Genomic DNA, 14,635 nt, shown 5'->3' on the forward strand with positions numbered 1-14,635 from the left:
CTCAGCTGCCCCAAATTCACAGTGTTTACACTTCTGGCACATGTCTGTGACAAACTTGTCAATTCCCATTGATTCTGTCATTGTCAGTGTCCAGAACTGGTGGCGCTCAAAAACAACATATTTCTTGGGGTTGCAATACTCTCTAAATGCCTGGATGATTTTAGGATGATCGCGATCAGCATACTCAATGTGTAGTGTGTTATTTACTGTACCTCCAAGGCTTCCCCAATTGTGTGAAGCAGAATTGCGATCTTTACATTCTCATCTTTGTCATTCGATCCCGTTGCCATCATGTACAGCACAAACCGCTGCTCCCATCGGTGGCAGTTCTCACTGATATTGCCCGTTAGCAGGAGGGGTGACGGGGGTTTGAACTGCTCCATGTTTATCTTCCTTGTGCTCTCATTCACGTGCTGCACCTCTGTATTTTTTTCTTCTTCTTCTCATCTCTGTGTTTATTTGCTACTGTACTCGTTGACTGCTCTATGCTGCTTCACTCACTTGCTGCAGAGTTATAACTCATGTCGGACATCTTCACTCCCTTCAGGAAAGACTGGGGAGTTTGCATTTTCTGACACCATGTTGTACATGTGGTGAAAATAATAAACACACAAGAGAGCTGTGTCGAACTACAACATAACAGTTCCCCTTCTGTCACTCACTTGACGTTGTGTCAATGTAGTGACACTAGGGGTCGCTCTTGAGATCCCCAAACACCACTATTCTTTTGAGAAAAGGCCAATGAGAATTGGCTAGTGGAATTTGCATGCCACTCCCCTGGACATACAGGTATAAAAGGAGAAGGAATGCCCACTCTCATTCAGTTTTTTCTTCAGAGCTGAGCGGCTGTACTATCAGCGAGCTGAATACTACTGCTGTTCCATTAACCAGGAGCGTATGCTGTTGGATATACGATGCATTTCCAGCGGCTTTCTCTCCTTCTGCATGACGAGTGCAGATTTCGCCCCTGGGCGCTTCGACAGCGCTAAAAGAGTGTATATTCCTGCTAAAGAGTATATTTTCTTTCTTAGACACACACATTGATGTTGAACGTCTTTTTAAAGACACATCTTTATAAAGATGCCTTTCTGTCTTTGTGTGATTCCTGGATGCAGTCGTTATCTCTCCGCCTCCAACGGCCACGGTGATTCAAGATGCTAACGCAGAAACACACTTTGACGTGCGTCCAGCATCAAGATTGGTTTGCAGCAGTAGACCTGAAGGATGCGTACTTTCATGTCTCGGTTTTACCTCGACACAGACCCTTCCTACGGTTTGCTTTCAATGGCCGGGCTATCAGTACAAGGTCCTCCCCTTTGGCCTCTCCCTGTCCCCTCGCATCTTAGAGTTGCTGGCTGTACTGCTTGCCCTGTGGAGGCTATTGCCATTGATCAGAGGCAAGCATGTGTTGATCCGGTCAGACAACACAGCGACAGCATACATAAATCGCCACGGTGACGTACACTCTCCTTGCATGTCGCAACTCTCCCGCCATCTCCTCCTTTGGAGTCAGCAGTGGCTGAGGTCACTGCGGGCCACTCACATCCCGGGCAGCCTCAACGCTACATGTCACAGCAGGCGACACTCAGTGGAGAGTGGAGACTCCACCCCTAGGTGGTCCAGCTGATTTGGAGTCGATTCGGCAAAGCACAGGTAGACCTGTTTGCTTCCTGGTAATCCTCCTACTGCCCGCTCTGGTATTCCCTGACGGGAGCCCCCCTCGGGACAGACGCACTGGCACACAGTTGGCCCCGGGTGCTGCGCAAATATGCATTCCCCCAGTGAGCCTACTTGCACAGACCCTGTGCAAGTCATGGAGGATGAGGAACGAGCCACCCTCGTGGCCCCATATTGGCCCTCGTGGCCCCATATTGGAACCAGACTTGGTTCTCAGACCTCACGCTCCTCGCGACAGCACCTCCCTGGCAGACTTCCCTGAGGAAGGACCTTCTTTCTCAGGTACGGGGCATCATCTGTCACCCGCGCCCAGACCTCTGGAACCTCCACGTCTGGCCCTTGGACGGGACGTGGAAGACCTAAGTGGCCTACCATCAGCAGTGGTAGACACGATCACTCAGGCCAGAGCTCCCTCTATGAGGCAGCTTTATGCCCTGAAGTGGCACTTGTTTGCGAATTGGTGCTCTTCCCGAGCCGAAGACCCCCAGAGATGCGCAGTTGGGTCAGTGCTTTCCTTCCTGCAGGAGAGGCTGGAGGGGCGGCTGTCCCCCTCCACCTTAAAGGTATATGTAGCTGCTATAGTGGCCCACCACGATGCAGTGGACGGTAAGTCCCTAGGGAAGCACGACTTGATCTTCAGGCTGAATCCTCCCAGGCCATGCCTCTTCCCCTCATGGGATCTCTCCACAGTCCTCCTAGGCCTTCGTGGAGCCCCCTTTGAGCTGCTAGAGTCAGTTGAATTGAAAGCACTCTCCTTGAAGACGCCTCTCCTGATTGCTCTCACCTCCATCAAGAGGGGTGGGGACCTGCAAGCGTTTTCTGTCAGCGACACTTGCTTGGAGTTCGGCAGATTCTCACGTGATCCTGAGACCCCGGTAGGATGTGGTCTCCGCAGGGTCTTTTCCCCCTGAAAAAATAAGAATGGAAAAGAACACCTTTCCCAATTCGTATAATAGCGTTAGATGGCCCCAGCTGGATCTAATACTCTGTGGAGAGAAAACATAGTGAGACATGCTCCCATGTTAGTTACGTCACTTCCCCCCCTCAGGGATGTGGGGAACTACATGACGTCTTTTTGGGGCATTGGGGGAGGTTATGTGCAGACTGATGCACCTGCTATTACGCACACAGCAGCTTGCTTGCACCTGCATCAGCAGTTCACGTAACACGGTTCACCTGTTGTGGCATTTTTCTATAGGGACCCCTAGTGTCACAACGTCGAGTGAGTGACAGAAGGGGAACGTCTTGGTTACTGTTGTAACCTCCATTCCCTGATGGAGGGAACGAGATGTTGTGTCCCTCTTGCCACAACGCTGTACTAACCGCTGAAATGGCCGGACCTTGTCTCAGCTCCTCAGCACAAAACCTGAATGAGAGTGGGCATTCCTTCTCCTTTTATACCCGTATGACCGGGGAAGTGGCATGAAAATTCCACTCGCCAATTCTCATTGGCTTTTTCTCAAAAGAATAGAGGTGTTCGGGGCTCTCAAGAGTGACCCCTAGTGTCACTACATCAACACAACGTCTCGTTCCCTCCATCAGGTTTTACTTCCACCATGCACACGTTCACATACACGTTACCCAGGTCCAGAACACGCCCCCAGTCATATACTACAAACACGGCCCTGCCTGGTACTGCACAATATCCTAAAAGACAAGCGTAGACTACAGGAACACAACTTCCCAACTTTTTTCTTGCTTTGGTATAATGTAGCCCATTAGGAGCACTTCCATGGGAATCCTGACTACAGTGTAAATATATCCAACACACTGAATGAAGAAGCAGCACGTCTCAAGTAAGGCATTCATTCTTTCTTGTGTTCTCATTCATCAAAATACTCACATGATTTTGAGATCAGGGCAAAGCTGATTCATCACAGGGAGTTTTTATGATGGAGCAACACAATGAGTTGGACTATAAAGTCAACAAGTTTCAGAAGAGTGTGCAGGTAAATTATCTTAATGAAAATCAACTTTACTCATGTTTAAAATATCAGGAAAAGTTTCAATTTTTGATATTAAACTTTATATTAAATCTTTTTTTGTTTGTTTGTTTGTTTTTTCAGAAAACAGAACAGGACATTCAGGTTCTGTAAAATCTGCAAGACGAGTATGACCTCAAGAGAAAGATTTTGTCATGTGGGGGTAAGATAAGAATATTATTTCTGCTCTGGAAAAAATGTTAGCATTTTATTCTTTATGATGGCCATGTTATCTGTATTTGGTTAGATCAAAGTTATATTGCAAATGTGTTCTCTATTAATTACATTGGGAAAAGGTAAAGAATGCAAACAGTAATTCTAATTAATATACAGTAGGAATAGACAGATATACTGGTGATGGCTGATTCATTGGCCGATATCTGCCCACTAGTCCCCTCCTTTTGAGAATTTCAAAATCTACCAACAGCCATGCCAATAAATAATGCACATTTCCTTTTTAATTTGTAGAATTTTGAATTCAAATTTAAATTACAATCTGAATGGTTTTACACAATTATCCAGAGTTTGGCTCTTTAAATCTGGAATGAAGATGGTAATTCTTTATATCTTCAGTGGAAGTAGAAACAATAGGTCAAACAATGCAACAGGAGGAACTGGCCATCAAACAAATGTTTATTGGGCTAAATGAAAAGCGAGAGGTAAGCAAAGATTCTTAAGTGTGAGCACATGAATATTAATAAGTATATATAAATGTTCTAAAAGTTATACAGTATTACTGTTTGGCGTGTGTGTCTGTGTGTGTGTGTGTGTGTGTATGTTTTTGCAGGTGGTAATAAATGATATAGCTAATGTACTGACTCTAGCAGAGCAGATCCAGCACACACTTGTATCAGGTGAGGTACCTGAGTGGAAGCAACATTAACAAATGGCTTTAATTAGAGGCCTACCCAATCCTAGCCTGGACCAACTGCAGAGCTGGTGAGAACCTCTAGGGAATGCTGTTTATGCCCTGAAATGATTCAAAATGCATGCAAGACACAAAAATGTACTGTTTAAAGGTGCACTAAGTAATTCTTTTTTTTATGTTGTCTTGAACTAACACTGACACCTAGGGGCCTGGATGCAGCATCAAACACAGTAAAGTTTTCAGTTACCTATGCCCTTGTTGAAATTCCCTATTCACAGTCCGCCATGATTAATTTAATCCATTAGTGAGAGTGTCTAATACTGGCCGGTAACAGATAAAAAGCGAGTAGTATTCAGCTGGTCATGTGATCCAAACATGACAGCCCCCTTGAGGGGACCCTCTCCATGTAGAATAAAACAGTTTTTGTAAGTTATTGATATGACTGGAGTCTTCATCTCATGTGAGAGGTCATGATTTTATATATACAGTATATGTATCAAAATTACTAATTTCTGAGTTGCCGGCAACCATATCACCCTGCAGCTTTCGCCTGGTCACCCACTAAAGCTAAGCAGGTTTGAGCCTGGTCAGTACCAGGTGGATGCTGCATGCTGGAGGTGGTTGGGGAGAACACCCTGTTCACTATGTAAAGCGCTTTGAGTGTAGTGTCAGAAAAGCACTATGTAAATGTAACATACATTCATCATTCATTCATGATTAAAACTTTTTAAATAAGGGAAAAATTACAGAGAGCATGTTTAATTCTAACCATCATAGAGAGGGTGGGAAATGGTCATGAAAAACAAAATTATGACTAATTTTGGTATAAAATAAAACTGTATGATATGATTCCTTTAAAGTATTTCCAAATCATGCCCAGAATAGAATGGTAATGCAGGATTCCGAAGAACGGAACAGAATGCAGGTTTCTCGAGATGTGTGTTAACAGCTTAAGTTATTTTTAAGTTGACGCAGTATCTTAAAAACATGGCTATATGGGAAGTAACTAAATGTAGCAATGCAGATTGGTGTACTGTTATTTCTTCAGGTGCATGACTGAAAAGTTTTCAGAAGCTCAGCTTTATTTTACAACAGGGTAGCTTTTCCAGTAACGAACTATTGTAAAATTTTTAACAAAACACTACATTTGTCACATTATATTGCAGCAAAGGGAGCAATCAAACATATTCATCTAAACTGTTTTCTCTCTCTCTCTCTCTCTCTCTCTCATATGCAGAGCTGGAAATTCCAAATCATTTAAGTGAATCGGTTCTTTCGGATTGTCCATGTAAATGATCCGGTTAAAAATAAATGATGCCCTCATATTAGCATTGGGAACTTCAATTAATTGTTGCCAGTCTGTTCATTCTGCCAGTTTATGTAAATGAGCTAGTTCACATAAATGATTCACTGATTCACTTGAGCCTCTGCACAGGGACTTTGGCAGAAATAACTGTCTTCTTTTTTGAAGCAAAATATTTAGTTAATTGCTGTTGTTTATCACTTAATTTCATCTCAGTTATAAAAAATAGGGTGTTTCATAGTTTTATAAGTTCCAGTTAAATTTAATGCCACAAAAATGGCAGAATTAAATAATATTATCTGACTGTTATATATTTAAAAATATTTTCTTTTTCGAGTAACTAATGTAATTAGCTGCTTTTTTTTTTTTTTTAGTAACCTTTAGTGTAGCTATCTACTATTTTAAAAGAGTAGCTTGAAAATAATTTAACTACTTTCAGTTATCAGTAACTTAGCTTAGGAAACTACAGTTTCAAAGTTTCCCCAACACTGCAGCGTGGACGGACATAGCACGTTCTGTGTGAGCATTCCCTTACAAATATTGCGCTCAAGACAAAAGCAGTGAGACGTGTCAAAGCGGTCGGCCTAGCCATTTACATAGACAAACAGTTAGAAAACAATGCAGATGTTCGTATTATTGGGGACCTTATTTTGGCTGAATTTCTATTGTCCTGTATTGCCCCAAAATGCTCAAGACCAACACCGATGCTGAAGAGTATTCACGTGGCAAAAAGTTGGCAACTCTAGTCCTGTGTGAACAGTCCCTTAGTACACAGGATATATATACTATATATATATATATATATATATATATATATATATATATATATTATATATATATATACACACACACACACTCTGGTGGCCAAAAGTTTGGAATAATGTACAGATTTTGCTCTTATGGAAAGAAATTGCTACTTTTATTCAACAAAGTGGCATTCGAATGATCACAATGTATAGTCAGGACATTAATAACATGAAAAATTACTATTACAATTTGAATTTTTTTTCCAGAATTTCTTAAACTACTTCAAAGAGTTCTCATTAAAAAAATCCTCCATGTGCAGCAATGACAGCTTTGCAGATCCTTGGCATTCTCACTATCAGTTTGTTCAAATACTCAGGTGACATTTCACCCCACGCTTCCTGTAGTTGCCATAGTTGTGGCTGTCTTGTCGGGCATTTCTCACGCACCTTACAGTCAAGCTGATCCCAAAAAATGTCAATGGGGTTAAGATCCATAACACTCTTTTCCAATAATCTGTTGTCCAATGTCTGTGTTTCTTTGCCCACTCTAACCTTTTTTTTTTTTTTTTTCTGTTTCAAAAGTGGCAATTTCTTTGCAATTCTTCCCATAAGGCCTGCACCCCTGAGTCTTCTCTTTACTGTTGTACATGAAACTGGTGTTTAGCGGGTAGAATTCAATGAAGCTGTCAGCTGAGGACATGTGAGGCGTCTATTTCTCAAACTAGAGACTCTGATGTACTTATCGTCTTGTTTAGTTGTACATCTGGCCTTCCACATCTCTTTCTGTCCTTGTTAGAGCCAGTTGTCCTTTGTCTTTGAAGATTGTAGTGTACACCTTTGTAAGAAATCTTCAGTTTTTTAGCAATTTCAAGAATTGTATAGCCTTCATTCCTCAAAACAATGATTGACTGATGAGTTTCTAGAGAAAGCTGTTTCTTTTTTGCCATTTTTGACCTAATATTGACCTTAAGACATGCCAGTCTATTGCATACTGTGGCAACTCAAAAACAAACACGAAGACAATGTTAAGCTTCATTTAATGAACCAAATAGATTTCAGCTGTGTTTGATATAATGGCAAGTGATTTTCTAGTGCCAACTTATCAATTTAGCATGATTACTCAAGGATAAGGTGTTGGAGTGATGGCTGCTGGAAATGGGGCCTGTCTAGATTTGATCAAAAATGACATTTTTCAAATAGTCATGGTGCTGTTTTTTACATCAGTAATGTCCTGACTATACTTTGTGATCAGTTTAATGCCACTTTGGTGAATTAAAATACCAATTTCTTTCTGAAACAGCAAAATCTGTACATTATTCCAAATTTTGGCTGCCAGTGTATACTGTATATACATATCTTGTGTGTGTTAAATATGTGAATGGTTTGCTTATTAGCTAATGCATGAATTGTGCTACAGGTTCACTGTGGTGGCAGAATGTTTGCAGCAGATCCATCAGCAGCTGAAGAAACTGCAAGAACTGGTGCAGAAATTCACCTACAACAAAGACCCCCTCACTCTTGGCAAGAGCCAGCTGGATGAACAGGCCCTTTCACTCTTCAAAAACCTCATATTAAAGTGAGCTTCTCATTTAATTATTCTGTCCTGTACATTGTTGTCTTTACAGCCTTTAAGGAATAGTTCACTCAAAAAGTAGGTTTTAAAATGATGTGAGGGTGAGTAAATGTTTCAAAAATATTCCTCTGATTTCAGAAAAAGCTTTTATAAACACCAATATTTGATCAAAGAGGGAACATTTGTGGTTTTAAACTGGTTCACAAGGGGATTTGACTTTAATTTGTGGTATGTCTTTGAGGAGTCCAGTGGATGCCTAGCAGCTGAATATCCTTTTATGGTATTATGTTAAAACTCAGATCATGGCAGACATTACAACTCTACAATTACAATTATACATATATGGATATTTCTAATTAGCAACTTAACAGTTCTTCTTTCTTTTTTGTTTTTGCTTCTAATATTTCCACAGACATTAAGAGAAAGGACTAGCGACAGATCAAAGGAGGTAGGGCAAAATGTAAAAGTCACTTATAATGAACTACCGAAAGGTTTATTGGTATTTAAATGGCTTTCTTTTTTCCAGCATTCTCCTCTCAGTATGTATGAAGAGCTGCACTTGCTTAGCTTTGATACTCAGCTCATTCTGCCTGAACTTTGCATTGATTTATCGGTAAAGTGATTTGTTCTGCTCTGCAAGTAGAAAATGTTGAAATATTGTATTTCATTCAAACACCTAAAAGCCTGCCGACTGAAGATCAGATCGTTGTTTTGCACTGAGACTGTTTTATTATGTTCAAACAGATCACCTCTCTGCCAGTTGTGGTGATCAATTCAATATGTCCGCTGTCTAGAGCCTGGGCCTCCATCCTGTGGTACAACATGTTTTGCAATGAACCCCAAGTATGCCTGTTTTGCCTGAATATATAAATCAACTTAAGCTTATATCATATAACTATGAGCTAAATTACATTTATGGAGGTGGGGCAACCTGAAAATCTAGTGGTGATTTTGGTGCTCTAGAGAAGTAATGACCCAAATGGATAGTTCACCCAAAAATGGAAATTCAGTCAACATTTACTCACCCTCATGTTGTTCCACACTAGTCTGACTTTCTATCTTACATGGAACTCAAAAGGAGAAAGACATGGTGACTGAGACAAATACTCTGCACAACATCTCGTTTTGTGTTCCACAGAGGAAGCAAAGTCACAATTTGAGGGTAAACTAAAGCCTATCTAGTATGTGTTGGTCCAGTTGGTTCTGTGTCCAAAAATATTTATATCCTCCATTGGTGTTTCCATTCTGACTCTTGCTGTCCCTCTCGCTGTCTCAGAATCTGGCATTTTTCCTGAATCTCCCACCAGTGAAATGGGGGCTGCTTTCAAAGGTGATCAGTTGCCAGTTTGCTTCTATTACTAAACGAGTGCTGAACTCTGAGCAGCTTAGAATGCTGGCCGACAAACTTCTCGGTGAGTTTTTTGGACCCATTTTCTATTACTTAAACATTTGATACAATGTACTTATTATATACATACTTGTTGTTGCATTGTACTTACATTTAAAGTACCTGCATTTTATTACATCTTTATCTACACTGTTAACCTTACCCCTAAACCTACCCGTACCTCAACCTCAGTAGCAGCAAATGTGAAACTTGTGAGAATTTTGCTAAACAACAACTAGTTACAGACAACAAGTACATTTTATTGCATGTATTTTAATGTTTGTAAAGTACATAGTAGTTAAAGACACTGAATATAAAGTGGGACCATTTTTTTCACCACTTTCCTTTACAAGATGCAGTAGATGTTAAATCTCTTGTACATTTCACATTGGTTTTTAGGTCGTGAAGCCCAAGGTGGAAATTACCGAAGCGCATTATTGTTTGCTTCTCCAGTGTCATCACATGATTCATGAATAAAACAAAACTTAGTGAGACCGTGGTTTGAAGAACCCAATAAAGAGAAAGAGAATGTTTAATTTGGCAAAACAGTTTGGCCCTCTGTACTTTATTTTAATTATGTTTATATTAATGTTATTAGATGTAAAATAACTTGATAAATGACAAGTTAAAGGGGTATTTCTCCCAAAAATGATCATTCTTTCATTATTTACTCACCCTCATGATATCCCAGATGTGTTTGACTTTCTTTCTTCACCAGAACACATTTGAAGAAAAATTGAAAAATATCTTAGCTCAGTAGATCCTTAAAATGTAAGTGGATGGTGATCTTTTGAAGCTCCAAAAAGCACAGACAGTCAGTGTAAACGTCATCCATATGACTCCAGCTGTTAAATTAATGTCTTCTAAAGCGACACAATCGCTTTTGGTGTGAAAAGATCAATATTTAATACTTTTTTTTAAAACTCTAAATCATGATTCCGTTCTGCAGCGGTAAATGCGTGTGATGTAATCGCATTGATATTTGAAACAAGCAAGAACTGATGCACATGCGTCACAGCTGGAAGAGCAGCGCTGTTTACAAGAGAGGAGGAGGAAGGCTGTACAGAAGCTTCGTTGGTTTTGGTTTAGATCTCTATTTATCTGTTTCTTTACTCACAATGGTGTGTTTGTGTGCTTATCCTGATGTCTCAACTGAGTAGAGAACGTGAGATTACATCCGTATCATGGCAACGGTAATACATCACACGAGAGACAGCATGATCTCCACCCAGTGGTGTAACTTGGATCTTGTGGGCCCCAGTGCAAAAAAAACATGATGGGGCCCCCTTCCACCCCCACCCACTCATAGCCAACAAGAATTAACTTAAAATATATACAATATAATATATTTTTTTTTGTTTGTGCAATATTGTTTATTAAAACAATATTAAAAATGCAGAGAATCATTCGATGTATCGCTTAAAATGAGTAATTTCTAATTAAATATTCTAATTAGTGTTACAGTAAGATATAAGCTATAATTTATGGATGAGATGCGTAGTGTGTAGTCCAGCTACAAATACAAAGCAGTTCTGATTGTATGAGTTGTACGCTGAAGGTGTAGATAGATTAACATTTTAATGCAGGGCCCGGTCATCACGGGCCACCTTTGATCGTGGGCCGCGGTGCGGCTGCTCAGCCCACACTGCCGTTAGTTACGTCACTGTGTCCACCCTCTCGTAATTCTTACTGGAAGTTACGATTTAGAGTTAAGAAGTGCTTAAATATTGATTTTTTTTTTTTCGCACCAAAATCGATTGTGTCATATTAGAAGACAACTGTGTCGTATGGATGCCGTTTATGTTGACTGTCTATGATTTTTGGAGCTTAAAAATTCGGATCACCATCCACTTGCATTTTAAGGACATACTGAGCTGATATTTTTCTAATTTTCTTCAAATGTGTTCTGGTGAAGAATGAAAATCATACACACCTGGGGTATAATAAGGGTGAGTAAATAATGAGAGAATTTTCATTTTTGGGTGAACTATCCATTTAAGGCATAGTTTTCTAATATCCAATAATGCAATGGACTACTTGCACAACTGCTTCTGCATTCTACGTAGTGCTTCTCAGGCATTTCCGGTTACAGCCAGGGTTGGGAGGGTTACTTTTAAAATTTATTCCACTACAGATTACAGAATACATGCTGTAAACTGTAATTTGTAACGTATTCCTAAAATAACTCAAGGTCAGTATCGTAATCTAAATACTTTGGATTACTTCTTCAGCACTGGTAGATTTTTTCACTTGTTTTGACTATAAAAACTCTGCCAGCACAGTAAGAAAAAATACACATGTTAAAAATACATTCTCTGAAAAACCTAAATATCTTATGCAGTGTTGCTTCTAAAACAAGATAAATCAAACTGATCATGTTTTAAGGATTCTCATAAAGTATACGATTTTTGTCCTAATGTGAAAGGTCATACTAGAGAGAAAAAAATATAATCTAACATTTATTTTCTTGATACAAAAAAATATGACCGTGCTTGGTAACATGTGCATGTAAAATGGCTAGAAAGAGCATTTTAGCATGAAGATACATGTTCACATGACAATTTACACAAGGTATATTTCTATTTCTTCTGCTCCAAACTTACTTCAAACTTCTCTGTCTGCTCGTATGAATGTAACACATCATAAGAAAGTGTTTCACCGCTGTTCAAATGCACTTTGGGTCGCATCATTTATATGTAGAAATGTTTTCCAACTGAATAGACTGCATTTTATTGTCATTTGTTGAACTGAATATTTAAAGTAATCTCTTCAGTAATTAAAATACTTTTTGAATGTAACTTTATTCTGATTACCAATGATTTAAATTGTAACTATAGTGGAATACAGTTACTAATATTTTGTATTTTAAATATGTAATCCCATTATATGACTTCCGTTTACTCCCCTGGTTACAGCAGTCAGCCAAAGTCTCTTTAGCAAGTCAGTCCACTGTTGGCCATCTTTGGAATGATCCCGGGAGGCTATTTGCAGTCATGCCAGTGCAGCTCCTATCTACTTGAATGGGAGAACACCGAAATCTAAAATCTTGTTTGTCAAGATTACGATCAGTTCGCGTTCTTGAATAGATTGACAGGCAAGGTCTGTATCTAAAAGGTGATTGGCTCTTTTACCTGTAAGGCGGGACTTCCTTTCTACATCCGTTGACCGTTGGGTGCTCAGTGCTCCTTGGTTGGGTGTTCCAGTTTCCCTCATTCATTTTAATAGAAGTGGCCTGTCTCTGCTAAATAATCTCTGGTTCAGCGCGCATACATGCAGAAATGTATTCAAGGGAAGGAAGATTATTTCTTATTTTATAACTGTCAGTTGATTAAAACAATAAATTATGTTTCTTGGCGCTAACATGACGTCTCAAATGTATAATGTATAATTTGCTGAAATGTGTCTCTAAATATACTTTTTAACTTTCCAAATGTAGCTACACTCAGCTCCTGAATAATCTTGCTTAACATCTGGAATGATGGGTAAGATATCCAAAGTTACAGACACTGAACAAAAACTGTACAAACGAGTTGAAGGTGTACTAAATATTCAAATCTGTTCACGATGATTTGTGAATAATCAACTAATGTTTAATTAATGTAAATAAAAAGGAAATTTGTTAAACATTATCTTTAGTGAAAGACTGATATATTTAATATATATAGTTATTATTTAATGGGACAACCATTAAGTCTGTTTATTAATTTGGGCTGCGCCAAATGAAAATCCACTATTAAGAAAAATCTTTCTGTTTACTTCATAAGGTTTTTACTCTCTCATGCATATGCAGATACATTATGGGTTTTTTGAGTAAAGAGCAAGAGAAGGCTTTGCTAAGAGACAAACTCCCAGGCACTTTCCTTCTGCACTTCAGTGAAACCTGTCGAGATGGAGGAATCACCTCCATGGGTGGAGCACTCACAGGATGGTGCCTGTTGTTTTAAATTGGAATATTTTAATAGATGTTTTGCCGAAAGCAATATGCTGGTGTGTCTGGCAGTGTCTTATGAGAGTGTTTTCATGTTAGCACAAGTGAACCTGTCATGCATTCCACGAAGACCTTCACTAGGTCAGATCTGGTGACCATCTATTTACCGAACATCATCCGTGACTATCACCTCACCTCTGCAGAGAAGGTTCCAGTGAACCCCCTCATCTACTTTTATCTAGACATCCCAAGGGACGTCACCTTTGGTCGTTTTTATACCAGCCCCTCTGATGGTAGATACTCCTTTACATTAACATTTATACACTTGGTAGATCTTTTAATAATGAAATATTTATTGGACCAAGTTGTAAGTTAAGCATAAGATATTAGGATGTTAGGATGTGTTTCGTTTATGTTTTAGTCACGAAAGTTTTGCTTGTTTTATGCATGAATCTGACAAAATGTAATGAAGTTTACATGGAGAACAAGTAAAAATTGCAGATGTGTAACAAATAAATAAACTGTATTCTTTGAAAACAAGTCTTATTATCTCAAACAAATTTGCTTTTCAAGTAAATGTATTTTATTTAAAAAAAAAAATAAAATAAAAATAAAAAAAACGTAGAAATTTTTACTGGAAAACAAGACAAAAATACTGATTAACAGTAGAAAATGCGATATAATGCAACATATTGTTTTATATAACAATATTCTTCTGAAATTATTTTGTCTGTTAGATTTCCTGTCCATGTGTGTTGTATTTTCACACCATCAGGACATATGAAATAAAATAAAGCTCTTTTTCCCCCTCTGCTAAAGGAGAGATGGACATAGACAGACTTCCTGGTGTTTCTGACCCATAAGGATTTAGGTAGAAGAAAATTAACTTGTTAGTGGTGGGTGCTTGCTTAGGCTTTAGACCTGGTCTCAAAGTGAAAATGTGACTCTATATGCATTTTTGCAAAACTTGTTAAACATGTATCCAGGTACAATTCCCTGCAGTTTCCAGGTGAAACGAACACTACAGGCGCTACAACAACTGCGTATTTTTTTCATTTTCACTCAAATCATGACTTAAAGGTGCACTCAGTAACTTTTGTCTTTGTGTCATCTTGGACTTACACTGACACCTAGCGGCTTGGATGCAGCATCATTTAAAATCACTAGTTTT

General features: G+C 39.2%; 1 pseudogene; it reads left to right on the forward strand.

Annotated features, from left to right (window-relative positions):
• The first annotated feature begins 521 nt into the window (after positions 1-521).
• LOC127448035 (signal transducer and activator of transcription 1-like) lies at positions 522-13,869 on the forward strand (annotated as a pseudogene).
• Positions 13,870-14,635: the final 766 nt, after the last annotated feature.

This window comes from Myxocyprinus asiaticus, chromosome 11 (genome assembly GCF_019703515.2).
Source record: "Myxocyprinus asiaticus isolate MX2 ecotype Aquarium Trade chromosome 11, UBuf_Myxa_2, whole genome shotgun sequence".
Classification (NCBI taxonomy): domain Eukaryota; kingdom Metazoa; phylum Chordata; class Actinopteri; order Cypriniformes; family Catostomidae; genus Myxocyprinus; species Myxocyprinus asiaticus.